The following is a 27,993-nucleotide window of genomic DNA, read 5'->3' as shown; positions in this document are numbered from 1 at the left end:
CTACTGCAGTTCTTTGTGATCTTAGGCAAGTGGTTTGCCTCTCCATTGTGTCAGGTACGAAGTTTTAAGTTTATTAAAATTTTGATATAAACGCAATATCAAATATTTTCAATGCGAAAAACAAAATTTTTTTTGGGGGGGAGGGACAAAATCAAACAAGTTATACAGGTAAACATGCAATCGATGTACACAATTAATTAGTGATACATAGGGAAAGAGGAGTGAAGTACAATTGTTAAAGAAAGTAGAAGAACATGTAAGGAAAAACAACATCAGGAGGGTAATTGAAAATGTTTTACAAATAAAGCTAGGTCTAAAAGTGAAAGGGAGAAGTTGTGATCTGGTTAGGTTTAAGTATTTGAGCCTGAGATTGTTGATAAAAGAGTTATCCTGTTTATGACTCGAACGCATCTTAGTATAGGTGGCTTTTTACTGTGCTTTTAAATTTTTCTAAAGAAGTTTCACCACGCAGAGAAACTGGTAACTTGTTCCCTAGCTGGGGTGCTATGATTGAAAAAAATTGTAGCTCTTCTGGTGCCTATTATTTTCAGAGAAGGGATGGTCAGCAAATGCTGATCTGTTGATCTTAGAGATCTGGCTGGAGAATATGGTATCAAATAACGATGCAAAAATATTGGTGTGTTGGTTTGTTGAATTTTGAAGGTTAATAGTGCAATTTTATAGATTATTCTATGTGAAATTGGTAGCCAGTGTGCTTTTTGTAAAAGAGCAGTGACCCTGAAGAGACAGAAAAATACTGTATCTGATTGTACTCTGCTTCAATAGCTCGCAGCAGTATATGACAAATTAAATAATGCTACAGCTAGTTAATGTGCTGTTTAATACTTTGTGGGAATACATACAGTTGTATATGATCTAATAAATCTGCATTACTGTTGACCCTGTTTGCAGTCGCATCTACTTTCAGGTTTTCCTGGGGCATCTCAGAGCTAGGAAAACCCTGTGGGAGTTTTGCACTCTCAACATCAAACCACTGATGTTGCCCAAGGATACACATCAGTTATAAGTTGCATTACAGTGGTGGTGGTGGTGGTGTGCTAGTTTTTAAAACTATAAATTTTATATCAAATCTGATATAATCTAAAATAGTTCTCTTGTTTTCTTAAGAGCTGTAAAGTATTTGACAAATCTATAGCTGATATATCACTCTGAGGAAACTGCAAAATCAGTTGGTAGTAATTACACAATGTCATTGGTAGGTTTTCAGAACACAGCTTTCTAATTACTGCTGCAGGTAACAGACTCTACGCTAAGTCTAATAAGAAAAGGTCATTGTTATTCAGAATGGAAGAATGTAGGTTGGTGAAAATGTACAATTTTTTTTCTCCTGGAGAAGTCGTAACCTAAATAGAATTAGACAACTCCTGAAGCAGAAAGGGGATGAGGGAAGAGAGAAATTTCTAAACAATTTTTCTGATGGTGATTTTGAATGGCATACAGTGGACAGTTTGACCTGATAGCTTTTCTTGTCAATAAATAGGCATTTCTCCTTATTACACAGACTGTGTGAAGCTACTACCTGAGAAGGCTTAACTTCTTTTCCCTGTAGGAGAAAAACAGAGCTGTTAGCAAAGAAGCTCCATGAAGTCTAGTTTGAGTAGGTGATATGATTGCATTGAACAGAAGGAGACATAGCCTCCCTGTGGCATTACTTGGGCCATTAAAAGCAGAATCGATATGAAGAAATTCACATCCTATTGTGTAAATCAGCGTTGGAGCCTTTGAAGGTGCAGTACAGGAAAATGAACAAGCAGGTGTTTCTAATTTGACGTATTACTGACTGGGGGTCTCAGTTTATATTTGAGCCACCACCCAACTGATGGCGTGGCTGTCCTCCATTCAACTCCCAAGGACCTCCAGGGCTGTAATCTTCAATAGAATGATACCCCCGCACTCCCCGCTGAATACTTGCCATCCTTGATGAATCTCGAAGCCACTATCCTCCGTGCACACAAATTTCCACGTCCACCCTCCTCCATGCACGCCCCACTCCCCAATATCGTGCTTATCATTAACACTGGAAACCTACTGCCACTGTCAATGCTGTATTCTGATCCGGTGCAGAGGTTTGAGCATCTGTTCATGCTCAAAGCCTGCCAGCTCCCACCCCCTCTGAGATTCTCAGAGAAGGCAGAAGCAGACAGGCCTTGAGCATGCAAAATGCTCAAGGCCCGCATCGGATCAGAATATAGCACTGACGGTGGCAGCAGGTTTCCAGTGCTAATGGTAAGCACGATGTCGAGGAGGGCGGTGGTGGGGGTTTGTGTGCATGGAGGATAGTAACTTTGAGGTTCATCACAGGAGGCATCGCTTCAAGAGAAGCATTGGGGCAGCCGCGTCAGGGGCCCTCTGAGAGCGAAAACTGGTTTTGGAAAAGCACTGTGAAGGTGAGAGGAAGGGAGGGAGGGAGATGTCCCGACAAGGGGACGAGATTGAGTGGCGCTTAAGTCTTATTGTGTGGAGAAAGGGGGGGATGATGACAAACGCTGGATGGAAGGAAGGAATTGCCCAAAAAGAAATCAGACGTTTACAGATCATTCAAAATGCTTCAATTAAACTCATAAGGAAAGCAAAGAAATTCGACCGTGTGACACCTCTCCTTAAGAAAGCGCATTGGCTCCCAGTTGCTCACTGCATAACATATAAATTAAGTCTGCTGACTTTTAAATCTTCTTTATAAAACTCCCGCCTTTATTCATAGATTATTGATTCCCCATGCTTCCACAAGATTACTCAGGTCTACTGACCAACATCTATTAATAGTTCCCTTACTCAAAAACATTAATATATGGCGGCAATTCATCTTTTCTGTCACAGCCACCCAAATTCCCTCCCTATTTACGTACGGGAAGAATGCAATTTAGACAGATTCAAGAGCAAGTTAAAATGCTTTCTTTTTTTAAAGCATTTGACAGCTACAAATTTAGATTAGGAGCCTTAATTGATTCTTAGTTCCTAATTTTTTTAGAACCCACTGCTCTCCCTCCATCCTATTGTTTTTTCCCTTACTTGTATTATTTACTATCAATAACTTGTATTTCTTTCCCCATTTTTTCCTTTTGTATTATATGTTTTGTCAGGTTAGTTGTATTTATTTGGTTTGTTTCCCCCAGAAACTTGTAATTTTACTGTTTTTGTACATCGCTTAGAATTTTGAATAAGCGATTAATCAAATCCATAACAAACTTGAAACTTGATGCTGAATGGAAGTGGAGAGAGGGGGGGCGGACACTGGATAGAAATGGGGAATACAGAGAGAGGGCAGCAGTCGCTGGAGGAAGTGGAGAGGAGAGGGGAGCAGATGCTAGAAGGAAGTGGAGAGAGGGGGGAACAGACGCTGGATGGAAGTGGAGAGGAGAGAAAGGGAAGCAGACATTGAATGGAAGTGGAGGAGCAAATGCTGAATGGAAATGGGGAGGAAAAAGAGGGGAGTAGTGGCTGGAAGGAAGTGGGGAGGACAGAGAGAGGGGAGCAGAAACTGAATGTGAGAGAGAGGAGGAGCAGATACTGGATGGAATTGGGGTTGCCTATTTCCAATGGACTGGCAAAACTGCATTTCTTTTGCTTATGCCCGAGCTGGTCTGACTCTTGAGGGTCAGTCACATCAAGGCTCAAAGTGTCAGAGCTATGACAGCATCGGTAGCCCACTTCGGGTCAGCCTCAGTTGAAGAGATTTACAAGGCTGCAATGTGGTCTTCAGTCCACACATTCATATCTAATTACTGCCTTGAGCAGAATACCTGATGCAAAAACCAATTTGGTCAGACAGTCCTGTAGAATTTGTTTGGGGCCTAGAATCCAAATCTATTCCCTAGGCCTGTTTTATTCTGTTCCCGGCTGCACTTTCACAACAGTGTTAAAAATTTGATACTGAAAAGTGACTGAGAACACAAATTTATATACAGCACATGTCAAGCTAGAAACAGAAGTGAGGGTGTGACGTGAAGCACATTACCACCTCTATACTCAGAAATTTGGATCATGCTGGATCAGGAACAGGAAGCGGACAGCCACTATCTTTCTCTCTATTGTAATGATTTCAGGGGGGTTCTGACAGAAGGACTGGATTGTGTGGCCCTTCTTGCAATCTGAGATCATGGGAGACTAGAGGGTTTGCCTGTCCTTGCTTTTCCATGGCTGTATTTCAAGTTCCTTTTTTTATGCTACCTGAAATACACAGCAGACTTCAATAATTGATTGAAGACCAGTATTGTCTTCTCTTGTACCCCTGAGACAATTTGTCCAGGAAAACTGCTTCACTGACGGTCAAGCAGCCATTGATGATGAGCATGATTTGTCGAGGTCACAGAGGTTCTGTTTTCTGATTGGCCTCTGTGATCCAAAACCTTATTTATATCTGTACATTATACATATTCCATTTAGCTTGATCCCACTGCTGCTGTCCTTTCCATTTCAGAAGAACGTGTTCCTGCAAATACTGAGTTGTGACGTTAATGGAGCAATCAGGCTGAATAAACAGGCTGATTATAAAGGCATAAGATCTGCAGTTCATGTAAGCAGTCTATAATTTTTCAGTAATCAGGGACAATGCAGAAGGAAATGCTGAAACGTTACTTTACAGACATATTTTATCACAGATTTACTGCAGAATGGGTACACTTCCCTTTAAAATAGCCTTGTTGAGTTAAGAGCAATGCAGTGATGAGCAAATCTGTAAATTGCATGAAGCCTCTAACTACCTGGAAGACAGAGGGATTGAGGGGTACAGATAGGAGTAGAGGTAGGTTATAGGGATAAGATTAGAGGATTAGAGGCAGTTACAAAATTAGTCAGGAACACTGTTCAGGCAATTAGGCCTGATGGGCCGCCGCGGGAGCGGACCTCTGGGCAAGATGGACCTCTGGTCTGACTCAGCGGAGGCAACTTCTTATGTTCTTATGATGGAGAATATTGAACATTTGCGTATTAATATTATGGGGAAAGCATGGTACAGGAGATTGTTAAACCTACAGGAAGAATGACCAGTCAAACTTTTACATTGTTCCTTTAGCTTACCCTGTTGAGGAGTCATAAGGCCCCCTGGAGGGAGCGGACCTGACAATCTCTATAACTTTTTGAATTATGGGGAGGGAGGATTGGGGGGGGGATTTCTGTTTTCTTGCTGTGTGTGGTATCAAAGCTGTATGCATTTGGTCTCTGTTGTGGCTTTTGAGTTGGTCACATGCATTTTGAATGCTATTAAAAACTTGCTTCAAATAAAATCTTGCACAATGCACGCTTTTACTTTTGAACAGAAATTGCCAAAAGCGAGCCATCTAGTGAAACATTTTCACTTGTCTACATTTAGGCCCTTGCTCTATAAAGTCCACCTAAAGTTAGGCGCCGATATCGGCACCAAGTCCATAAAACTTAAGCGTCACTATAGAATCATGCTTAGTATCGCCTAAGCATGTTTAGGCAGTTCTTGGCATCCTAATATATAGGCATCCCCAATTTATGCCTAAAGTTAGGTGCCGATATCAGAGCCCAGTGGCGCCTAATTCACAAAGAGGCATCTAATTCGAAAACACGTCCTTGATCTGTCCCTAGCCACACCCATTTTTAGTGTAAGCGCTTTGGGCTAGGCACCTACTTTTTATAGAATTTTCAAGTTAGGCCCCTAACTTTCAATTAAGTCCAATTAAAACTAAGGTTGAGTGCCACTATTGGCACCGATTAAGGGCTCCTTTTACCAAGCTGCGATAGTGTCTTTTTAGCATGCGCAGAATTGCCTTGCGTGCTAAACCCGCGCTACGCGGCTAGAACTAATGCCAGCTCAACAGTGGCATTAGCGTCTAGCACGCGGGGCAATTTAGCGCACGCTAAGCACGCGCGAAAACCGCTATCTCAGCTTAGTAAAAGGAGCCCTAAGGCCTAACTTTAGGTGGACTTTATAGAATCAAGCCCTTATAGTATTGGTACTTTCAATTCAAACCATGGTTTTCACATACATTCTGTTTTCTTTTAAAGCAGTAGAACCAACAAGAAAAATTTCAGTGAATCTAAGAAAAAAGTGAATAAAAACAACACATATTGCAGTTTTTAATGTTTTGCGAATAAACCTGTTGTTTGATAAGCTCTACAGTTGAAAGATACATGGAGCTGGATTGATGGCTTCTCTAGCTCCCTCAGTCTCACCTGTGCAGTACTGCTGTTTGCTCACTGAGCTCCGGAAGGGGCTGACTGTGTACAGCAAGTGCTGAAGCTTTTCTATAATTATAGAAGTTACTAATTAGACTGCTGAGTGTTGGGGGTAAGGATAATCGCAGCATTTAAGCAGAGTTAGAAGCCTGCATTATCATATTTCTTCTGAGAGCTGAAATATGACAGGACTTACCGTCTCTCTTTTTCGTGGAAATTAAAAAGCAATCATAGTGCAGGGGGGGATGGGAACCTTGAAATGAAAGGTGAACAGACACACATGTTCAGCTGCGAAATGACGCACACACACACAAATATGTTTAGCTGTGAAATGAAACCACTCAGCACGTGCCAATGGGTTATTCTACATGCCTATTTGTGTCCTAATAAAATACTAGGAGTAAAGACAAAAATTGCATGTATGTTTAATCTTTGAACATTTTTGCATGCTTAGGAACAGGTAAAAATTTTCACATGCATACGTACACGCATATTTTACAAGCAATGCATGTAAATGCAACTCTACATACACTTTGGCCACCTACGTGCAGGTTGCAAAAAAAATCCTTTATAAAATTACCCTGATTAAACTTATATGTGGATTTTGAAATCTGGCATGTAGAAGACTAGCTCTACTGAGAATACATATAGCTGCAAACCAACAGGCTGCATGTTTAAAGTGAAGTGGTGACCATGCCAACAACTATCAACCTCTTTCAGGGGACCGCAGTCCCCCAAATGTTTGCTTTGTATCATTCCCCATGTTGTTTAGGGGAATTTTGATTTGTGGGAAAGAATGGGTTGTTTTTCTGTTTTTTTTTACGGGAGCAAATATCATTAAGAGTGCATATTCTTTCAGAAAGAACATGGGAAAAAGCACATACATTTTTTTTTTCTTTCTGCAAAGAGTTAATGCTATTAATAACATAGCTGACATTTTGTTGGTATTTTGCTGTCAAAAAAATGACACAGAACACTAGTTCTGTAGAGGGCACCCAAAATCTGGGCACAGATCCTAGATCCACATGTAAACTAATTTGTTAATTAGACACTAACAAACAATTGGCCACTCTATACTGGGGCCTATATAGAGTGATGGGCACATCTCTGGCTACCTTGGTAAGCAGACTGGATAGACCGTACAGGTCTTTATCTCCCATCATTCTCTGTGTTACTGTGAAATTACTGGAGTTAAAAAGCATTTATTTGGCATTGATTAGGTGTTATGCGCAAATCTATTCTACACCTTATTCTATAACATGCATAGCTGAAGTTCATAGTGTGCAACTCCAAAGGGGGCATCTATGAGGGTTGCATGGGTGGGTCAGAGGCATTCCCAGAAATTAAGCACAATGTTATAGAATACCTGTTTTTCCCTACCTAACTGCCATCAGTTTGGCATGAGCATTTACGAGGGCCGCCGAAAAGTTCTCAGCCCAACCACGAAGAGGATTATGTGGAGCAATGAAACGTACTAGTTATTCCACACTTTTCTTGACAACTTTTCGTTTCAATGAGGCAAATGCATCTAGTAAATGGGCACGAGTATAGGGAAACCAAGCCATTGTGACATCACAAATGAGATTGGCTCTTAGTCACCGGTGGAATGAGGCATTATGACATCACAATATGAGGGGTCTCTGAAAAGTTCTCTGCCCAATCAAGAAGAGAATGATGAGCCATTAAACTTACTAGTTATTCTACACTTTTCTTGATACTTTTCATTTCAGTGATATGAAATTAAGCAAAAAGTGTCAAGAAAAGTATGGAATAACTAGTAAGTTTCATGGCTCCACATCATTCTCTTCTTGGTTGGGCTGAGAACTTTTCTGCAGCCCCTTGTATTGTGATGTCATAATGCCTCATTCCACCAATGCTAAAGAGCCAACCTCATTGGTGATGTCACAATGGCTTGGTTTCCCCATGCATTTGCCTCATTGAAATGAAAAGTGTCAAGAAAAGTGTGGAATAACTAGTAAGTTTCATGGCTCCACATCATTCTCTTCTTGGTTGGGCTGAGAACTTTTCTGCAGCCCCTTGTAGTGTGATGTCATAATGCCTCATTCCACCAATGCTAAAGAGCCAACCTCATTGGTGATGTCACAATGGCTTGGTTTCCCCATGCATTTTCCTCATTGAAACGAAAAGTGACAAGAAAAGTGTGGAATAACTAGTAAGTTTCATGGCTCCACATCATTCGCTTGTTGGTTGGGCTGAGAACTTTTCAGCGGCCCCTCGTACACCAGCCTTTGGCCAACTTGTTTAAGACTCTGGTGGGACCCCATTTAGAATATTGTGTACAATTCTGAAGACCACACCTTCAAAAGATATAAACAGAATGGAGTCAGTTCATAGGAGGGCTACTAAAATTGTCAATGATCATCATAAAGAATATGGGGACAGACTTAAGGGCAAATTCTATAAGAAGCGCCCAAAAGTTAGGTGCCTATATAGGTACTGGTTAGCGTGATTCAAGTAAAATTAGGTGCTGTTTAGTGAATCGCGCTGAGGGGCACCTATTTTGGAGGTGCCCATTAAATAAGTCAGCTCTAGGCACACTTAAAAGTTAGGCCCCTAGCTGAGCGCTTGAGTAGTGATTCTGTAAGAAGGCGCCTAACACATAGCCACGCCCACGCCTAACATGCATAGCGCCTATTTTTATAAAGGCCGCCTAAATTTTTAGAGGCACCTTGTTACAGAATCGTGTTTTTCTTGATAGGCGCCTATGTTTCAATCAGTGCTGATTAAAAAGCTTAATTGGGCTTGTTATTCAATTTAGAAAGGCGCCTATCTAGATGGGCACCTCCGACATAGGTGCCTAACTTTAGGCGCTGGTTACAGAATTTGGGCCTTAATCTCAATATGTATACTTTGGAAGAAAGGTGGGAGAGGGGAAATATGATGGAGATACTTAAAACTCTGTGGCATAAGTGCACAGGTAAATCTCAATTGAAAGGAAACTCTGGAATGAGGAGGCATAGAATGAGGGTGAAAGGGCAAGACTTGAGTGACTTGAAGAAATACTTCTTCACAGAAGGGTGGTGAATTCAACATCCTTCCAGTAGAGGTGGTAGAGTGAAAGCTGAATCTGAATTCAAGAAAGCTTGGGACCAGGACTTAGGATTTCTAAGGGAGAGGAAGGGATAGTAGGTGGCATGGATGGGTAGACTGGATAGGCCATATGGTCTTCATCTGCCTTTATTTTTCTCTTTCTGTGTTCCTAAGTTAGGCATGAAGGGCCATATTCTATAACCGGCGCCTACGTTAGGTGTCGCTAGGCGCCCTGATCGCAGATGCCTAGTGCCGCCTAACTAAAATCTGTGTGTTACCCAAATTATGTTAATTAGCTTAAATAACATGGTAATTGACCGTGCCATTGAAGTTAATTGATAAATTTAAAAAAACACAAAAAACAAGAGTTCCATGCAGAACTCAGAGTGGCGTCTAGTGATGCCTCCCACGCCTAATGATGCCTACCTAAAAAGTAGGTGTGGTTAGGGGCAGAGATTAGGCATCATTGACTTAGGTGTTGCTAGGTGTCCAAGTTAGGGACTGGTACTTTAGACCCAGTTAAACCTGACTTAATGTACCGGCACCTATTTCAACAGCGCCTAGCGAAGCCTAAGTCCATTTTGACGCTGCGAGGTGTGATTATAAAAGCAGCGCCTAGCGGTTGATTGGCAGCTGCACAGAGTGGCACTTACAATGTAAGCATGCTTAGGCACCGTTTATAGAATCTGCCTAAAATGCATGCTAAGCTAATATTCTATATAGGACGCTCCACGCAGAGTGCCCTTTACAAAATAATATCCTAGTGTAGATCATCCCATCACCTAACTTTGAGTGCCATTTATTCAATCTGACCCAAAACCAAGGGCTCCTTTAACAAAGGTGCGCTAGTGTTTTTAACGCACGCACCGGGTTAGCGCGCGCTATAGTGAAAAATCTACCGCCTGCTCGAAAGGAGGCAGTAGCGGCTAGCGCATGCGGCAATTTAGCGCGCGCTATTTTGCGCATTAAGGCTCTAGCGCGGCTTTGTAAAAGGAGCCCAAAGTGGGAAATTGTGAATGTGGAGCCTTTTATAATTGTAAAGTATTAGGTCCGGTTGGATTTTTATCACAGTATTTTTTTTATCATTGTACTTTTTTCAATTGAATTTTCATGGTTTTATATGTCAGTGTTTAATAAATTATCTCCAGAACATCTGTATCCACAGTTCTTGTTTTTGTTTTCATCGGTGGATTGTTTTCACTGCGGATCATTGGGTCTCCCCATTTTTCTTCAAAGTATTGATAGGTCCATAGGAAATACTCATGTATTTCCCTAAACATGTAACTGGGGCAAGCTTCTTGTAAGAATACATGTTCCAAAAAGAGCAGCATCACTCAGTAGCTTGTGTAGCAACTTCTAGCACTTACACATGCACACTAAATTCTGATATTTTTTTGCAATCTGTCTGTTTAAGTATTAGCACCTACATGCACACATGCCACATTGCAGAAAACAAGCTGTATAACAGTAGCTAATTAAGGAACCAAGCTGCTAAAGTCTATTCTCTCAATGTTTTCTTTTTTTAACGTTGGCTGCTGTGGTTAAATATAATCAGGATATTCAGTGCTGGTTAGTGGTGATATTGAGACTGCCAACCAGAAAGCTAACTGAATAGAATTAGGACATCCTTTTTGTTGAATATTGCTGCTAACAGGATAATTAATCTCTAACCCTGCACAAGCCCCGCCCTGGACTGCCCTGGAACTCTCCAGATAATATAAAGGCAGTAAGAGGACTATTCACTGGCACTAAGGCAGTGGTCTTAAACCCAAACCCTTTGCAGGGCCACCTTTTGGATTTTTAGGCACTTGGAGGGCCGCAGAAAAAAATAGTTAATGTCTTCTTAAAGAAATGACAATTTTGCATGAGGTAAAACTCTTTATAGTTTACAAATCTTTTGTTTTGGCTAAGTCTTAATAATAATATTGTAAATTATAGCTAAAGAGACATATGATCAAGAAACTGTTTATTTTACTTTTTGTGGTTATGATAAACATACCGAGGGCCTGAAAATAGTACCTGGCGGGCCGCATGTGGCCCGCGAGTTTGAGACCACTGCACTAAGGGATCAATTCTGTAAGTGTGCACCTCCTTTTTAGGTGCGTTGATGCAGCCTGTGAAGCCCCTTTTTTCATAAAAGCATCTGGGAGATATGATTGAAGTCTACAATATCTTGAGTGGTATAGAATAGGTACAAATGAATCGATTTTTTACTCCATCAAAAATTATAAAGATTAGGGGACATTCCATAAAGTTAAAGGGAAATACCTTTAAAAGCAACAGAAGGAAATATTTTTTAAACTCAGAATAGGTTTGGATAAGTTCCTGGAGGAAAAGTCCATGGTATGCTCTTGAGACAGACATGGGAGAAGCAACTGTTTGCTCTGGATTGGTAGCATGGAATGTTGCTACTATTTGGGTTTTTGCCAGGTACTTGTGACCTGGCATGGCCACCTTGAAGACAGGATACTGGGTCAGATGGACCATTGGCCTGACCCATTATGGCTATTATGCTCTTATGAGTACCCTAATTCCATTATTGAATAGTAGTGTAACCCGGTTTCGTGGCCTCTTTACATTTACACACCAATATACCATCCATAAAACTGACGTAGTTGTGGCAGGGGTGTATATAACTTACAGTCCTACTTTCATGTTCATGTCTTAGCTGTTCTCCATCCATGTATATGTAATTAGACATTATTCCCCTAATTCTATACATTTGCATGCACAATTTTATGCATAGGGCCAGATTTGCTAAATCACATCCCAAATTAGGCACTGTTAAAATCTGCACTAAGGGCCAGATTCGATAAATGGTGCTTAGGTTAGGGACACTAGGTGCTCTAATCTGAGTATAGGTCTTGCATATCTCAGAGGGAGGGGAAGACATCTTGTTGCAGAACTTGGAAAGTAAAATGTAATAATATACTGATTTGTTGGTTCAACATTGCCTTGATAATAAATGTGACTGTTGGGGCAGACTGGATGGAAAACGCAGTCATTTACTATGTTATTAAGGGCTCCTTTTACAAAGGTGCGTTAGGGCCTTAACATGCAGAATAGCGCGAGCTAAAAAGCCGCAAGCGCTAGCCGCTACCGTCTCCTCTTGAGCAGGCGGTAGTCTTTCAGCTAGCGTGTGCTGTAGTGCGCGCTAATTCGGTGCATGTGCTAAAAATGCTAGCGCACCTTTGTAAAAGGAGCCCTAAATGTTTGTTGGGGGGGGGGGGGGGCAGGAAGAAAGAAAAAGCAAAGGAAATGGAGTGCTTAGTGCCCACCTATATAAATTGCTGGCTCCCCAGAAATTTAATTCTAGCTACTCTACCATGACAAGTACCAGATTTAGGAGGCTGGTGTGGAGAGATGCGGTTGAAGGAAACAGTAGTGTATATTAATATAACCCATAAAGGCCAGTTATTAAATGTCCTGAGGTGTACAGTCATTTAGCTCTGCTTCATTTGCTAGGCTGTGTTAAACTTCCTGCTCTAGATCTTATCCCTAGATAGTGCATCCAGTGTTAATGCTTAATGAGGCAACCTGAAAGGTTAATTTTGGTCATTTGCAAGTACCATAGGGCTTTATGTAGGGCTGCCTTGCTTTTATGCTCACAATTCCACTTTTAAGTATTCTTAATAATGTGTACAGCTTTGATCTAATTTTCCATTATAATCATGTAAAACCTTATTGATTGCTCGTGATTTTCTTTAAATCTTTTTTTTTTTTTGGGGGGGGGGATTTGCTCCATCTTTTGAGGAAGTTGTGAGGGAAAACAATGGAAAACGATCATTTTACTTTACAGGTGTGTTGGGGGTTTTTTTCACACTGTGCAAAATGAGCCATTTACTCTGGAGAAAACAAGGCTCTCACTGCTACTACTGACACTAGTGAATTCCTCTTCCCTGCCCCACATACTTCAGTGAATTGTAGACAGACCTCTAGCAAGTGTGATTATAAAGTTGTCACATCTTTCTAAATAAAATCTTTAAGGAAAGCTAATTAGACACACACAGCCTAACCTTACTGTAGTTATCTCCCTGCCCGATCTTGATGAACTTTCTGCTCACTCAAGGCAGTTTCTTCATTAGACAGGCATTAAGACAGAATCATTTGTCATGAGAATATAATGATTGATTCATCTTGCAAGAATAATATAAGCTCCTATTATTTTCAGAAATCTGATCATCCACATTTCCAGGGCTGCTGCAAGAGTATTAGACACCCTAGTCAAACTTTCAGCCATTCTCCCTCCATCCCATTAAATTGTACACCTCTTGGCATGGTCAATAATCACCCCAATGCTGTCATTATAAATGGGCTATTTGATAACAGATCAAAGAGGATGAGGATGGAGTAGTGACCTTTGGATTTGGCCAGGAGCAGGTCACTGGAGACTTCAAATCCAGAATGGGCCTCCAGTCTTCTGTGCCTTTCTTTGGCACTATGACGTAAAAAGAGTATTTGCTTGAGCCCGATTCTTCTTCAGGAACTGGTTCTATGACACGAATGTCTAAGAGTCATTGCACTGTCACTCAGACTGTGACCTACTTTTCCGGCCATCTGGCTGGAGAGTCAAGGAACAGATCTGGAGGGGGCCAATAAAACTCAATCCTGTGCCCCTCCTGACCCAATGATCAGATGAGATCTGTTCCCATTTGTCCCTGAATGTTAACAGTAGCCCTTCAAAATGAGGAGGATCAGCTGTCCTCCTGGTGTCATTGCTGCTTCTTGGAGGCCAAGCCACTGTGGGAACCCACAGACTGCTGGTGCTGATAACCACCAGATTTCTGTCTGGACCCCTGTAAGGTCCTCTGAGAGAAGTAGCCAGAGGAAAATTGGAGAGTTCAACTGGAGGTATGAAAACTGCTTCTACTATCTGGGAGGGATGTGGAGCGACGATCTGCCACACTGGCCATGAGGTTGTCTAGCTCTTTACCAAACAGCATCTGCCCTTGAAGGGTAATCTGCTGAGAGTGGCCTTGAAGGCAGAGTCACCCGCCCACTGTCTGATCCAGAGCATCTTGCAGGCTGAAATGGAGTAAGCTGAAACTTACCCAGGACTCTAATGATGTTTTCAAGTAAGTTTATTAAAATTTTGATGAAACGTAAATCAAAACTTCTAAGCATTTTACAATCTATAATTAAAAAGAGGAAGGCAGTAAATAAATAAATACTCATAAAACAATACATAGCCAACTAGAAGCAATAGGAAAATGGGGAGAACTACAAATTAGAAGTAAAGAATACAAAGAAGGGAGCAAAGATTAAAGGATGACTCTGGCTGTAAACCAAATCTATTTAACAGTCAAACGCATCTCTAGGTAGGTCTTTAGATTTCCCTTGAATTTATCTAAGTTGTTTTCTGCCCTAATATGAAGAGGTAAGGAATTCCATATTGTAGGGGCCATAATTGCGAATGAGCTGGCCCGACATGTGCTAATAATTTTCAAAGATGGTATATGAAGTAAATACTGAGAAGAGGAACTTAAAGCTCTTATAGGTTCATGTGGACTAAGAAATTTATGGATAAAGGCCGCATAATCCATGCCCTCCTTAAACAAGTGGGGAAAGGAGTCCCCAAGCTCCAAGGGACTTATGCGCGGTCTGGTATAACAGCACACGCCACGAAGGAGGCAGCAGCTGCAGCTTTAACACCCAAAGTCAGTACTTCAAACTTGTCTTTTCAGGATCACATCCACTTTACGGTCCTATGTGTCTTTCAGCATCACTCCACCTTCACTAGGAAAGGAGGTACGCTTGGTCACTTGCGTCACTGTGGAATCCACCTTTGGATGGACAAACAGTTGCTGGAAGGCCGGAGCCATAGGATAGAGCCAAGACATAGTTTTGGCCACCTTAAGTGAGCCTTCAGGATTTTCCCACTGGTCAGTGATCAAAGAGGTAAGATCCAGGTGAGCCAGAAAAAAGTTTGTCTGTGCATTAGTGCTACACATGATGGAGCACTGTGAGGTGGAAGGTTGCTGGGCATTGAGCTTCTGTATAAACAGGGCATCAGAAATGACATGGGAGACTGAAGCTGACCTGAAATGCATGAAGGGATCATCACCATGATCTGCTGCCACACCTGCCCCCTGGATACTGAATCCTGAAAGGGATCCCACATTATCCATCATCACAGAAGAGCCCAGTGAAAACCAAGGCATGGAAAGGGACTTCCAATCATCCCAATCCTGCTCTGAAGGGTTACTAAGACCGGAAACCAGTGTGGTTAGAGGCAGGAACACCTTTTTGGGAGAAGGATCCCCCTTAGTGTAGGCACGCCCGTAGGCAGTGCAGCACTTCCCAGTCCTGTTAGATAGGCTTTCCATAAAAGGCTGGCAAAATCTGAGAAGCCTTGCATTGGGGGACCTGAGACTCCTTGTGTAACTCTAGATTAGAGAAGAGACGATGCATCTTCCGTTACCATGTGCTTGTGTTTAGCCCCATCACTGGTCGGTTCATCTGAGCAAGATCTCTTCCCCTTTGACCTGTTCATCCAGTATTTGGGGGGTTTCAAGGCCTTAGAGGACTGACTGGGGCCAAGCCTGAAACTCCCTCCCCTTCTTCCCTCACCTCACAGCACATGGAACATGGCCGCTTCTCAACCGTCAACTCTGTGCAACCAATGCAGGATCCGGGGTAAGAAAGGCCTAGGGCATCCATCGGAGGCAGTCAGTTGTCAAAATGAGTGGTTTTAAAGTGGTAAAAAGGAGTTTAAAATCAGATCATTAAAAATCCAGGATGACCACCATCAAAACATTTGCACCAAAAATGGACCACTGGAGCTACATGCAAAAATAAAAAAATAACAATTTTAGAAGAAGGGGATCCAAGTACTAACCACAAAAACTCCACATTTCAGACCTCTCCCCCCCTCCCCCCCAATATTCCCCATAGGGTATAATGAGAGTACTCATTGTGACTTCAGGTGCCTGTTTGTTTGAATCAGGCTGGCTGCAGGCAAAGGATTTCTGCCTCAGAAATTGCTCAGATCCTCAACCGTTGAAGGAAATCTGGCTGCTGGTCAAATGGACCACAACCACCGACTCCCACTCCTGGGATTCTTCACACAGCGACAGGAGGATAAATTACGTAGCCAGCCAGGAATTCTATGAGTGTCGGCGCTAATACCACCACGATCATTAATAATAAAGCCTAATGTGGCTTTGTAAAAGGGGGAGGGAGGGAGCTAATAAATTTTATAAATTTTGATTTAATAACTCAGGCATCATCTACATATTATAGTTTAAATAAATAAATAATTTATAAGAAATATTTCCAATAACTTAAATCTGTATAATAACTAGACAAAATAATGTTTTGCATAATTTGTCAAGCTGTTAAAAAAAATCTGAAATTTTAAAAAGTGTGTGTTTAGGGGGGGGGGGGTGAGTTAAGAAACTTACATACCAGCTATAGATGAAGTATCCCAGAATACTTTCAAATGTCAAACATTAATAAGCTCTTTACTGTTTTTAGCATGGATAGTTTGTTATACTCGTACTTAGTGTTTTCTATCTATTCTGCTAAAATTACCGGTAAATATATAAAGAACATAAGAATTGCCGCTGTTGGGTCAAACCAGTGGTCCATCGTGCCCAGCAGTCTGCTCCTGCGGCAGCCCTTAGGCTAAAGATCAGTGCCCTAACTGAGTCTAGCCTTATCTGTGTATGTTCTGGTTCAGCAGGAACTTGTCTAACTTTGTCTTGAATCCCTGGAGGGTGTTTTCTCCTATAACAGCGTTCCAGATTTCTACCACTCTCTGGGGTTGAGGCTTGATCTTGTTGTGACAACTTCTGCTAGCATAACAGCGACACTGTGGAAATATTAAGAAAGATTCTCCCTCCTGTCCCAGGCCAGCAAGAGAAATCAGAGTTGCCCGAGTAGACCATCGGGAAAGAGTAGATACAATATGAAGAAAATGATCGTGGGGGTGCAGTTTTTAAATATACGTATACTGTAATTAAGCTACCCTCTATTATTTTCCTGCTTTGCAGACTTCAGTATGCCACCATACTAACTCTGGACAGCTCTAAATGGGAGACTGATATATATCTGATGTCTTGTGCTGTAATTAAGACTCGACACACAGTGCAGGCTCGACATTACAAGGGTGCTGATACAACACAAAACCTCCAATTCATTACAGAGCAGTGCATTACAGAAATAAATACAGAAAAGAGGAGTACATTTATCAAAATCTATAAGAGTCCAAAGCTCCCAGCAGTAGAATTTATGCTGTCCCAAGCCTTTCCTTGTTTGTGGCAGCATTCTTGAAAGGGCAGTGACTTTAATGGGATGCACTGAGACTGTCAAACGGAGGGGAGATAGTACTTTATCAAGGGATTTTGCCAAATCTCATCAAAGTGAACCAGGTACGAATATGGGCCCGTACTGCCCTTGAATAAATATTGACAATGGCCCAGATTCTCTAAACGGCGCCAGTCGGCAGCTGCCTTAAAAGTGACAACCGATCGCACGTCAGTCGTGGATGATACCATTTAGAGAATCGTGCCTCCGGCAAAGGTAGACCAAGGTTTTTAAGGTCTACATTTCTGGCCATCTATCTTTGACATGAATCATGTCTACGGAGGCGCTTTATGACGCCTATCGTCGCTTCCAGCATTAGCCACGCCTACCGTGACGTTAGGTGTTGTATGGCGCCTATGTTGGTGCAATTCTGACGCTGTTTTTTAAGGTACCGATAGGCGCCTGGAAATATCAAAAGAACTTTTAAATGGCGTTTTCCTCTTAGGCAATGTTAGGGCGCCATTTATAGAATATGGGCCAATGTAAAAAAAAAGGTGCGATTACTGTCTGTGTTTGCTAGACATAAATAGTACCAGTCTTGAATTGAGCAAATGTTATCCATGCATGAATAGCACCAGTGAGAATCAGACGTACATAAGGCCAGAACCAAGCATAAGGTAAATAAATTGGGCACAGCTTCAGTGTTATCCAGGTGAATAAGGAGGAGTGGCCTAGTGGTTAGAGCAGCTGTTTCAATACCCTGAGGTTGTGAGTTTGATTCCCGCTTCAGCTTTTTGTGAATCTGGGCATGTCACTTAGCACTTAAAAAAAGTACCTGTCTAAAATACGTAAACCACATTGATTGTAACTAGAGAATGACACGGTGACAAAATTCAACTGTGGGAAATAATCCCATGTCATTTTCTAATGTCTATTTCAACCGTGGTCCTTCTACACCAGCATTCTTCAAAGCAAAGCTTGCGGGTCGATGGTTGTGGCCATTCATACTCTGATTCTTATGTGAGCCAAGGATAATGAAGCCATTGTGACATCACTGATGTGATTGGCTCTTAGGCACTGGTGGAATGAGGCATTATGACATCACAATCTCTGCTCTGGATACCAGAGACTGTCATTCTGTAGTGTCTATCTCAACCTTCTACACCAGCATTCTTCAAAGCAAAGCTTGCGGGTCGATGGTTGTGGCCATTCATACTCTGATTCTTCCCTCTCTCCTTAAAGAATGACATGAAGATTGTTTACCGCGGTTATCCGCGGAGACGGGAACGGTGATGAATTTTGTCACCGTGTCATTCTCTAATTGTAACCACACAGGAAAAGCAGCATGTCAAGTCTCATCCTCTTTTCCTTTATATTCCTGCTGTCTTGGAAATTGTAGCACAAACTTAGAAACATATCAATGGCCAATGGTGTAGTGAGGGTGAGAGGCGCCCAGGATGGTGGTGCACTTTCCCCACCCTCTTCACCCCCCCCCCTTCGTTCCAGTAGTCAACATCTCCTAAATATCCCTTCACTACCACATACTTTCTATGACTCCACCAGGAAAACAATATTTTCAGTTACAGCACCAACTCTCTGGAAGTCATTAACCCTGCATTTATATGAAAAGACCTATATTGACAGATTTAAAAAAAACTTTAAAACTTTCTTATGTACAGACGCCTACAATATGTAACTCCGCCCAAAGAATAAAATGACCGAAGGAAGAGCATCCTTCCCCCCTTATTTACTAACCCTTTATTTTTGGGTTGAAGAAGTTTGACCATGTAACTCCTTCCTACCGACTCCTGCATTGGTTGCCGATGGAGGCACGTGTGAAGTTTAAGTTCGGATGCTTCTGCTTTAAGGTACTGTTCGGTTTAGCCCCTGAACATATAAATGACCTTTTCTCCTTCCCAACCAACAGACGTAAGAGAAGCCCACACTTGAATTTTATATCCCCACCGGTTAGAGGATGCAAATTCAAAAGTCACCATCAACATCTTCTCTCATATCAAGCAGCATTATGGGGTAAAGACCTGGAACAATTACTTATGCATGCTAATACTTATGGGGAATTTAGGAGACATCTAAAAACATATCTGTTCCTGGAGTACTTAGCCAGCTGATTTGTACAATCTTTCCCACTTTAACTGATCTCTAGAGCTGCTATTCACTAGTTTTACTTGTCAGTTCTACTCAATTTGTAGCATTTTTAATCATTGTAAACCGCATAGAACTTCACGGTCCTGTGGCATATAAACTGTTATTATTATTATTATTTATGTTCTCTCCTATCCTATATTGTACTTCTCCCCTCTTCCCTAGCTGTTTCTTTAAGTTCTGTTAGTGCTTAGACTTAAGTATGCTCCCCTTAGATTTTAAAATTTTGTAAATATGATTGATGTCAACCGCTTTGATAATTTTTAGGCAGTATATCACATTTTAATAAAACTTTGGAAACTTGGATTAGTAGAGAGAAACAATAGGGAAGCAAATTATATGGGGTTTAATTAAAAAAAAAAAAAAATTCTAGAAGGAATAGTAGCAAATTAAAATTAATTTTTAATTAATTAATTAAGGAATAGACAAAAGGTGGAGATGATAAGTGAACATGATGTTAGACATAATTGTCACCAAAACATGTTCATAGTTTTCAAATGTTTTCTTTCTACAAATGGGTGCAACGGATAGATAATATTCAAACATAAGTGAAGACCACATCATAAAAAAGATCTGCACACATCTGTGTAAAGTCTATTCACCACCACATCCTTGAGCATTATTTTTTCTCCTTTGATGCAAGGCAGACTGTCAATACCCTATTTCTCTGATTAAACCACAATGATCCAGATTTCCTAGATTTTAATTTGAGCTTCTGTGCCTCCCAGTTGGTTTGCTACTGCTGCTAAATGTTCAAATCAGTGACATAGCTAGCACTGGGCAGAAAAATTATGGTACTTGGGACTAGGGTGGGGAGCTCTTTCAGAGCTATGGTAAACAAACCCTGTAAAAAGTAAAAACTTTCCAGACCTACATAGAAAACCTGTCATATAGTAAAAGAAACTGAAATGAAAGATATCAGAGATACACATTTCCCAAAGCTGACATATTACAATTAATACATTCAGAAAAACTTTTTTCTACATTTGTTGTCTGAGCATTGCTTTAGTCCCAGTGTCTCTTTTCTGCTTTTTCTTAATTCTCTTTCCAGGGCCTCCTGTCCTTTTGATATGCTTCCTCATCAGCCTGAGGTTGTGGAATCAAATCCCAGTGCTGTTCTTTGTGACCTTGGGCAAGTCACTGTAGGGCAAATTCTATAAGAAGCACCCAAAAGTTAGGCACCTGTATAGGCACTGTCCAGTGTGATTCAAGAAAAATTGGGTGCTGTTTAGTGAATCACGCTGAGTGGCACCTATTTTGGAGACGTCCATTAAATAGGCCCGCTCTAGGAAACAACTAAAAGTTAGGTGCCCATGTGAACGCTTAAGCATGCTTAAGAGCAGTGATTCTGTAAGAAGGTGCCTATCATGTAGCCACGCCCATTCCTAACATGCAAAGCGCTTATTTTTTTTAAGACCACCTAAATTTTTAGAGGCGCCTTCTTACAGAATTGTGCTTTCTTGATAGAAACATAGAAATAGACGGCAGATAAGGGCCACGGCCCATCTAGTCTGCCCACCCCAATGACCCTCCCCTACCTATCTACTTTGAATAGATCCCACATGTCTATCCCATTTGGCCTTAAAATCAGGCATGCTGCTGGCCTCAATAACCTGAAGTGGAAGACTATTCCAGCGATCAGTAAAAAAGAATTTCCTGGTGTCCCCGTGCAGTTTCCCGCCCCTGATTTTCCACGGATGCCCCCTTGTTGTCGCTGGACCCTTGAAAAAGAAGATATCTTCTTCCACCTCGATGCAGCCCATGAGATACTTGAATGTCTCGATCATGTCACCCTCTCTCTGCGTTCCTCGAGTGAGTATAGCTTTAATTTATCCAGCCGTTCCTCGTACGGGAGATCCTTGAGTCCCGAGACCATCCTGGTGGCCATTCTTTGGACCGACTCAAGTCTCTGCACATCCTTGCGGTAATGCGGCCTCCAGAACTGCACACAGTACTCCAGGTGGGGTCTCACCATGGATCTATACAATGGCATAATTACATCAGGCTTACGGCTGACGAAACTCCTGCGAATACAACCTATGATTTGCCTTGCCTTGGATGAAGCTTGCTCCACTTGATTGGCAGTCTTCATGTTCTCACTTACGATCACCCCTAAGTCTCGTTCTGCTTCAGTTTTTGTTAGGATCTCACCATTAAGGGTATAAGTCCTGCATGGATTTTGGCTGCCCAGGTGCATGACCTTGTATTTTTTGGCATTGAAGTTGAGTTGCCAGGACCTAGACCAGCGCTCCAGTAGTAGTAGGTCGTGCATCATGTTGTCGGGCATTGAATCTATATCCGTTGTGCTTTTGCCCACTACATTGCCCAGTTTGGCGTCATCGGCAAATAATGTCATTTTACCTCGCAGCCCTTCCGCTAAGTCTCTTATAAAGATGTTGAAAAGGATCGGGCCCAGGACCGAGCCCTGTGGCACCCTACTGATCACCTCCGTCATTTTGGAGGGGGTGCCGTTCACCACCACCCTCTGAAGCCTACCTCCAAGCCAGTTCCCAACCCATTTCGTCAAGGTATCGCCCAATCCCATAGAACTCATCTTGCTCAGCAACCTGCGGTGTGGTACGCTATCGAATGCTTTGCTGAAGTCCAGGTATACAATGTCCAGGGACTCCCCAACATCCAGCTTCCTTGTCACCCAGTCAAAGAAGCTGATCAGGTTGGATTGGCAGGATCTCCCTTTAGTAAATCCGTGTTGACGGGAATCCCGTAGATTCTCCTCGTTCAGGATCATATCCAAATGGCGTTTGATTAGAGTTTCCATTAGTTTGCTCACTATTGATGTTAGACTCACCGGTCTGTAGTTTGCCGTCTCCTTCTTGGATCCTTTCTTGTGGAGTGGAATGACGTTAGCCGTCTTCCAGTCCAATGGGACGTGACCCGTACTGAGGGATAGATTGAAGAGCGCGGATAGAAGTTCTGCCAAGACATCACACAACTCCCTGAGCACCCTGGGATGTAGGTTGTCAGGTCCCATTGCCTTGTTAACCTTAAGCTTGGACAGCTCGCAGTAGACATCGCTCGGTGTAAACTTGAAATTACTAAACGGGTCAACTGCGTCAACCCTTGTCTGTAGCTGAGGGCCGAGTCCCGGCGCCTCGCGGGTGAATACTGAGCAGAAGTATTCATTTAGCAGTTGGGCTTTTTCCGAGTCCGTTTCTACAAAGTTTCCGTTTGGTCTCCTAAGACGTACTATCCCGCCTGAGTTTCTATTTCTATCACTGATATACCTGAAGAAGGATTTATCCCCTTTTTGGATGTTCTTCGCTAGAGACTCCTCCATGCGGAATTTGGCCTCTCTAGGCACCTATGTTTCAATCAGTGCTGATTAAAAAGCTTAATTGAACTTGTTATTCAATTTAGATAGGCGCCTATCTAGTTGGGCGCCCCCGACATAGGTGTCTAACTTTAGGCGCTGGTTACAGAATTTGGCCCTTAATCCTCCATTTTCCCGGGTACAAAATAAGTACCTGCATATATGTAAAATGCTTTGAATGTGTAACCATAAGAAGGTGGTTTACAAATCCCATTCCTTTTCCCCTCTATAACCACCATACTTCTTTCCTCTTTGTCCCTACTGAGTGTCCTAGCTGAACCTATAGCCTTATACCCCCCTCAATTAATTTTGAAGTCCCTAGTTCATCATCTCCCCACTAATGCATAATTATGCGTGTCTCGAACACAAATAAGGTTTGCAAAATGAGGACTAGAGCATTTAATTTTTTGATCCTGTCTTGTGGAATGTGGCTTCACTGGAAATTCACCAGGAACCAATTTTTTTTGACCTTCTGTAAGTCAGTAAAGGCTTAGTTGTTCATGATAGAATGGAGTGCAACTTTCATTTATATTGTCTGCTGTGCTGAATTATTTGTAAACTACCTTCAACTTCTTGTACACTGCTGGTCAGTTTAATAATAATAGGATGGGTGGATAAGTAGATAAATAAACAGGATTTAACTGATACAGACAAAAGAGGCAGATTTTGGGGGGGTCCCGGCAGAGAGTTAGCTTTTCCTTTCCTCCTACCTCTCCCAGGCCAGCTGCAGTCAGGCTGGTGCTAGGCCATGAAGGACTGCATTTCTTGGAAGGCTATTCCAATTCCGTTGGAGCCGACATCGGGTAAATTAGATCCCTTAGGACAATGGCAATAGAAATAGATAATGGCTTACAGATTATGACCAAAAGATGACTTAGCATCTTCACATCTATGATCTCCAGTCTGCTGGTCTGTTTCTGCTATTAGGTTTTGGGATGTTGATTTAATTTTAGTCCTTCTGGAATAACTGTAATATTAGAGCAGGTCAGATGGAGGCGACATGGTAATGAGATTTTGTACAGGTTAAATGAAGTCTACAGCAAACTAATATCAATAATTGTACACAGAGATACAGAAAGTTTCCAGCCTAAACTAAACTAAACCTTGGGTTTATATACCGCACCATCTCCACGAATGCGGAGCTCGGCACGGTTTACAGGAAGAAGGATGAGAGAGGAACTACAGTGGAGAGATTAAAGAGTTAGGTGTAATGGGGGAAGGTGAGAGGCCTAAGAGGGGGGAAGTGTTACAGTTTTGAGAATAGCCAGGTTTTTAGGTGTTTGCGGAAGAGTTGGAGGGAGCTTGAGGTTCGGAGAGGGGAGGTGAGGTTATTCCAGATCTCAGTGATTCTAAAGGGGAGGGATGACCCAAGTTTGCCTACATGGGAAATACCTTTTATGGAAGAGAAGGATAGTTTAAAAATTTGGGAGGATCTGGAGGAAGTAGGGGTTGGGGAGTTCCAGGATAGAGGGATAACGGCAGGAAGGATGCCATGTAGGATCTTGTAGGCCAGACACGCACATTTGAAGTGGATCCTGGGGATTACTGGGAGCCAATGGAGCTTAGACAGGAGTGGTGAGACGTGATCAAAATTTGCTTTTCGCGAAAACAAGCTTAGCTGCGGCGTTCTGAATCCGCTGAAGTCTGTGGAGGCTTTTCTTGGTTAGGCTGAGGTAGATAGAATTGCAGTAATCCAATCTGGAGAGGATGATGGATTGTACTAGGACTGCGAAGTGTTTTTGGTGAAAATAGGGTCTGACTTTCCTTAGCATGTGAAGGTTGAAGAAGCATTTCTTCACCAGGGATTGGAGATGTTCGTTGAAGGATAGAGAAGAGTCTAAGGTGACACCCAGAACTTTGCTTGAGCCTAAGGAAATGTTATATCTCGGCGGAAGTCTCTGCAGTCAGCAGTGTACTGGATAAGAGAAAACAATGTCAGGTCAAATTCAAAATTCAATACAGAGAAGCTTACAAAACCAAGTTACATTGGCACGGACTGTTTGTTCTTCTTTGTGATTCTGTGCAGCGCTGCATGCGTCTGGTAGCACTATAGAAATAATTAATAGTAGTCATAGTAATGTGTCAGGGCAATGGATTCTGTAACTACCAGTCCATTAGGGTGTGTACTCCACACTTGGTATTTTGCTATGGGTTCTGTTACCAAAAGCCTCACGATGGGGAAGAAGAGCATAAGAATAACCATACTGGGCCAATCCAGTTCACAAGTCCCTGGCAGAAGGTTGTAAAGAATGGGACACATCTTGTTTCAAATGGTATATAAGCAAAACAAACATGCAATATTTCTAAGAGGATTGTTTTTATTATTTTAAGGCATTGTTTACTAGCGTTATGTGTATATTTTGGTACGGTTTCACGGTAGTCCTAAACTAAACTAAACCTTAAGTTTATAAACTTAAGGTTTAGTTTAGTTTAGGACTACCGTGAAACCGTACCAAAATATACACATAACGCTAGTAAACAATGCCTTAAAATAATAAAAACAATGGATGTGGAGCTCGGCACGGTTTACAAGAACTTAAAATATAGGAAGAGAAAGAAAAAAAAGGTTTACACGAACTTATATATAGAAGAGAAGAGTAAGGGGGGATAGAATTACATTTTAGTGAAAAGCCAGGTTTTCAGTTGCTTGCGGAATAATTGGAGGGAGCCCTATTATTAATTTTCAACTTGCTTATTTTGAATTTACCTCATTTTTGTTTATATTTAATAATTTTACTATTGTTATGCTGTTAAAATTAAACTGGACTTGCTGTACACTGCCTTGGGTGAATCTCTTCATAAAGGCAGCTAATAAGTTTGAATAAATAAATAAAATTAGAGAGAGAGCCCTTAGGATGAATGCCCTTAGGGCTCCTTTTATCAAGGCGCGCTACGGGGGTTAGCGCGTCAGACATTTCATCACGCGCTAACCCCCACGGCAGCCTAAAATCCTAATGCCTCGTCAATGGAGGCGCGGCAGACGGTTTAACGCGCGGTATTCCGGGCGTTAAACCGCTACCGCGCCTTTGTAAAAGGACCCCTTAGTTTTTTCTTTGTGAAATTTTCTGATTAATATCTTTTAATATATTAACCAATTGGAACAAGACTGTAATATCATCAGCATAGAAAAAAAAAAATGTGATAACCTGCCATCTCTAATTTTTTCCCTAGTGATAAAAGGAATATATTGAATAAAAGGTCTATGGGCTCCTTTTACGAAGCCACCTTAGCGGTTTAACGCGCGTAATAACGTGCGCTAAACTGCCGGCCGCGTTAGCCTCTACTGCCTCCTCTTCAACAGGCGGTAGCTTTTCGGCTAGCGCGTGATGAAAAGTCCCATGCGATAAAGCTTCGTAAAAGGAGCCCTATATGTGTTTTCTATTCAATCCAAGGGGGCTGGGGTTTGTATCTTTTTTGGTTTGCATGTCCTATGCAACATGTGTGCTCAATCGCTTTATATGTTTACAGTATTACTGCCCTTTTTGGACATTTCACATGGGCGCACCCTTCTAGTGGGCAGTTTAAAATAGGCTCTTTGTTACAAATACCTAGTATTATATATTCTGTTAAGTATTTTAGGTATGTCAAGAAATTCTGCTAACTTAAAGCAAATGCAAGAGCGTACCTAAGCAGCTGGCCCAGAAGTGGTATTCTCTGTCTGAAGGCATGTGACAGTGACACAGATGGGATGCCAGGCGCTGACAGAAAAGGACAAGCTTTGATGTGAAATGTCCTCAAGAATATGAAAAGATCCTGGTAGGAAGAGACTTTAATAACTGAATGTCAGCATGTAGATTGACTAAAACAACAGATCAAAGTCAAAAGACTTCGAAGTCGCTGGTTACTGACAACAGCAGCAACCAAATTTGACAGAACATTTGTACTGCATCCATACTTAGCAGTTTTGTCATTTGTAAGTTTTAAAGCATCAAAATACCAAATCTTAACATTTTATGGCATCATTTGATCTGTGTTTAACAAGTCAGGTCAAGGTCTCAAAATGCTAAAATCAAAAATTTTGTCATAATACTTGATGAATTTGGTCAAAGATCACTGACACATACTCTTTCAGTATTAGAGAATGACACAGGGACAAATTTGTCCCTGTCCCTGCAGGAATATCAATGTAATACTACTTAGCCGAGTCCCATCGCATTTTTTGGTCGCAATGGGACTCAGCTAAGTAGTATGTCTACAGCGTCTCAATGATCTTTTTTTTCACATCAGTTGATTCTAATCTTTACTGGACAGAATTTTGAGGAAATTTTGATAGTTTGGGGTTATAAAGCGCTCCAAATTCTTTTTTCCTCCCGAGCGTTTTTTTATTTTCCATTTTTCTGTTAATCTTTGGAATTTCAGGACATAATGATGTACGGGACAGGGCTTATTTATACTCTCAGTCTGATGCTAGTCGCCTATGACTTCCTGCCCGGGCTAAATGTTGATTAAAGGTTCAGCGGTGCCCGTACTGATGTCTTATTGGTTCATAGACAACTCGGCGAAAGACAAAGGCGCACGCCGACAACTGAGCGCAAGACGGAGGCGCGTGCCGAAGAAAATTACAGTTTTTAGGGGCTCCGACGGGGGGTTTTTGTTGGGGAGCCCCCCCAGTTTACTTAATAGAGATTGCGCCGGCATTGTGGGGGGTTTGGGGGGTTGTAACCCTCCACATTTTACTGTAAACTTAACTTTTTCCCTAAAAACAGGGAAAAAGTGAAGTTTTCAGTAAAATGTGGGGGGTTACAACCCCCACCCCCCCCACAATGCCCCCACAACGCGGCGCGATCTCTATTAAGTAAAGTGGGGGGTTCCCCCCCACACACCCCCGTCAGAGCTGTAAAACAGTAATTTTCTGTGGCGTGCGCCTCCGCGCTGCGCTCAATTGTCTGTGCGCGCCTTTGTTCCGGCGCGCTTTTGACCTGACACCGTCTTATTAATAGTTAATTGACATTTACGAGTTAAAAAGTTTTTTGCCAATTGTTTTTTGGTTTAGTTACTTTTATTATTGGCAATTTTGAGGTTCTTTTTGAAGCCTATTT

The 27,993-nt window shown here is 41.9% G+C and overlaps 1 protein-coding gene across 5 annotated transcripts in view; it reads left to right on the top strand.

The window, feature by feature from the left end:
* Positions 1–27,993, top strand: part of KCNH1 (potassium voltage-gated channel subfamily H member 1) — a 487,752-nt gene that overhangs the window by 203,098 nt on the left and 256,661 nt on the right. The gene's annotated exons all lie outside the window — the stretch shown is intronic.

The sequence above is a fragment of the Geotrypetes seraphini genome, chromosome 3 (genome assembly GCF_902459505.1).
Source record: "Geotrypetes seraphini chromosome 3, aGeoSer1.1, whole genome shotgun sequence".
In the NCBI taxonomy this organism is placed as follows: Eukaryota; Metazoa; Chordata; class Amphibia; order Gymnophiona; family Dermophiidae; genus Geotrypetes; species Geotrypetes seraphini.
The sequence above is the reverse complement of the archived record's forward strand: the minus strand, read 5'-3'. Positions and strand labels throughout refer to the sequence as shown.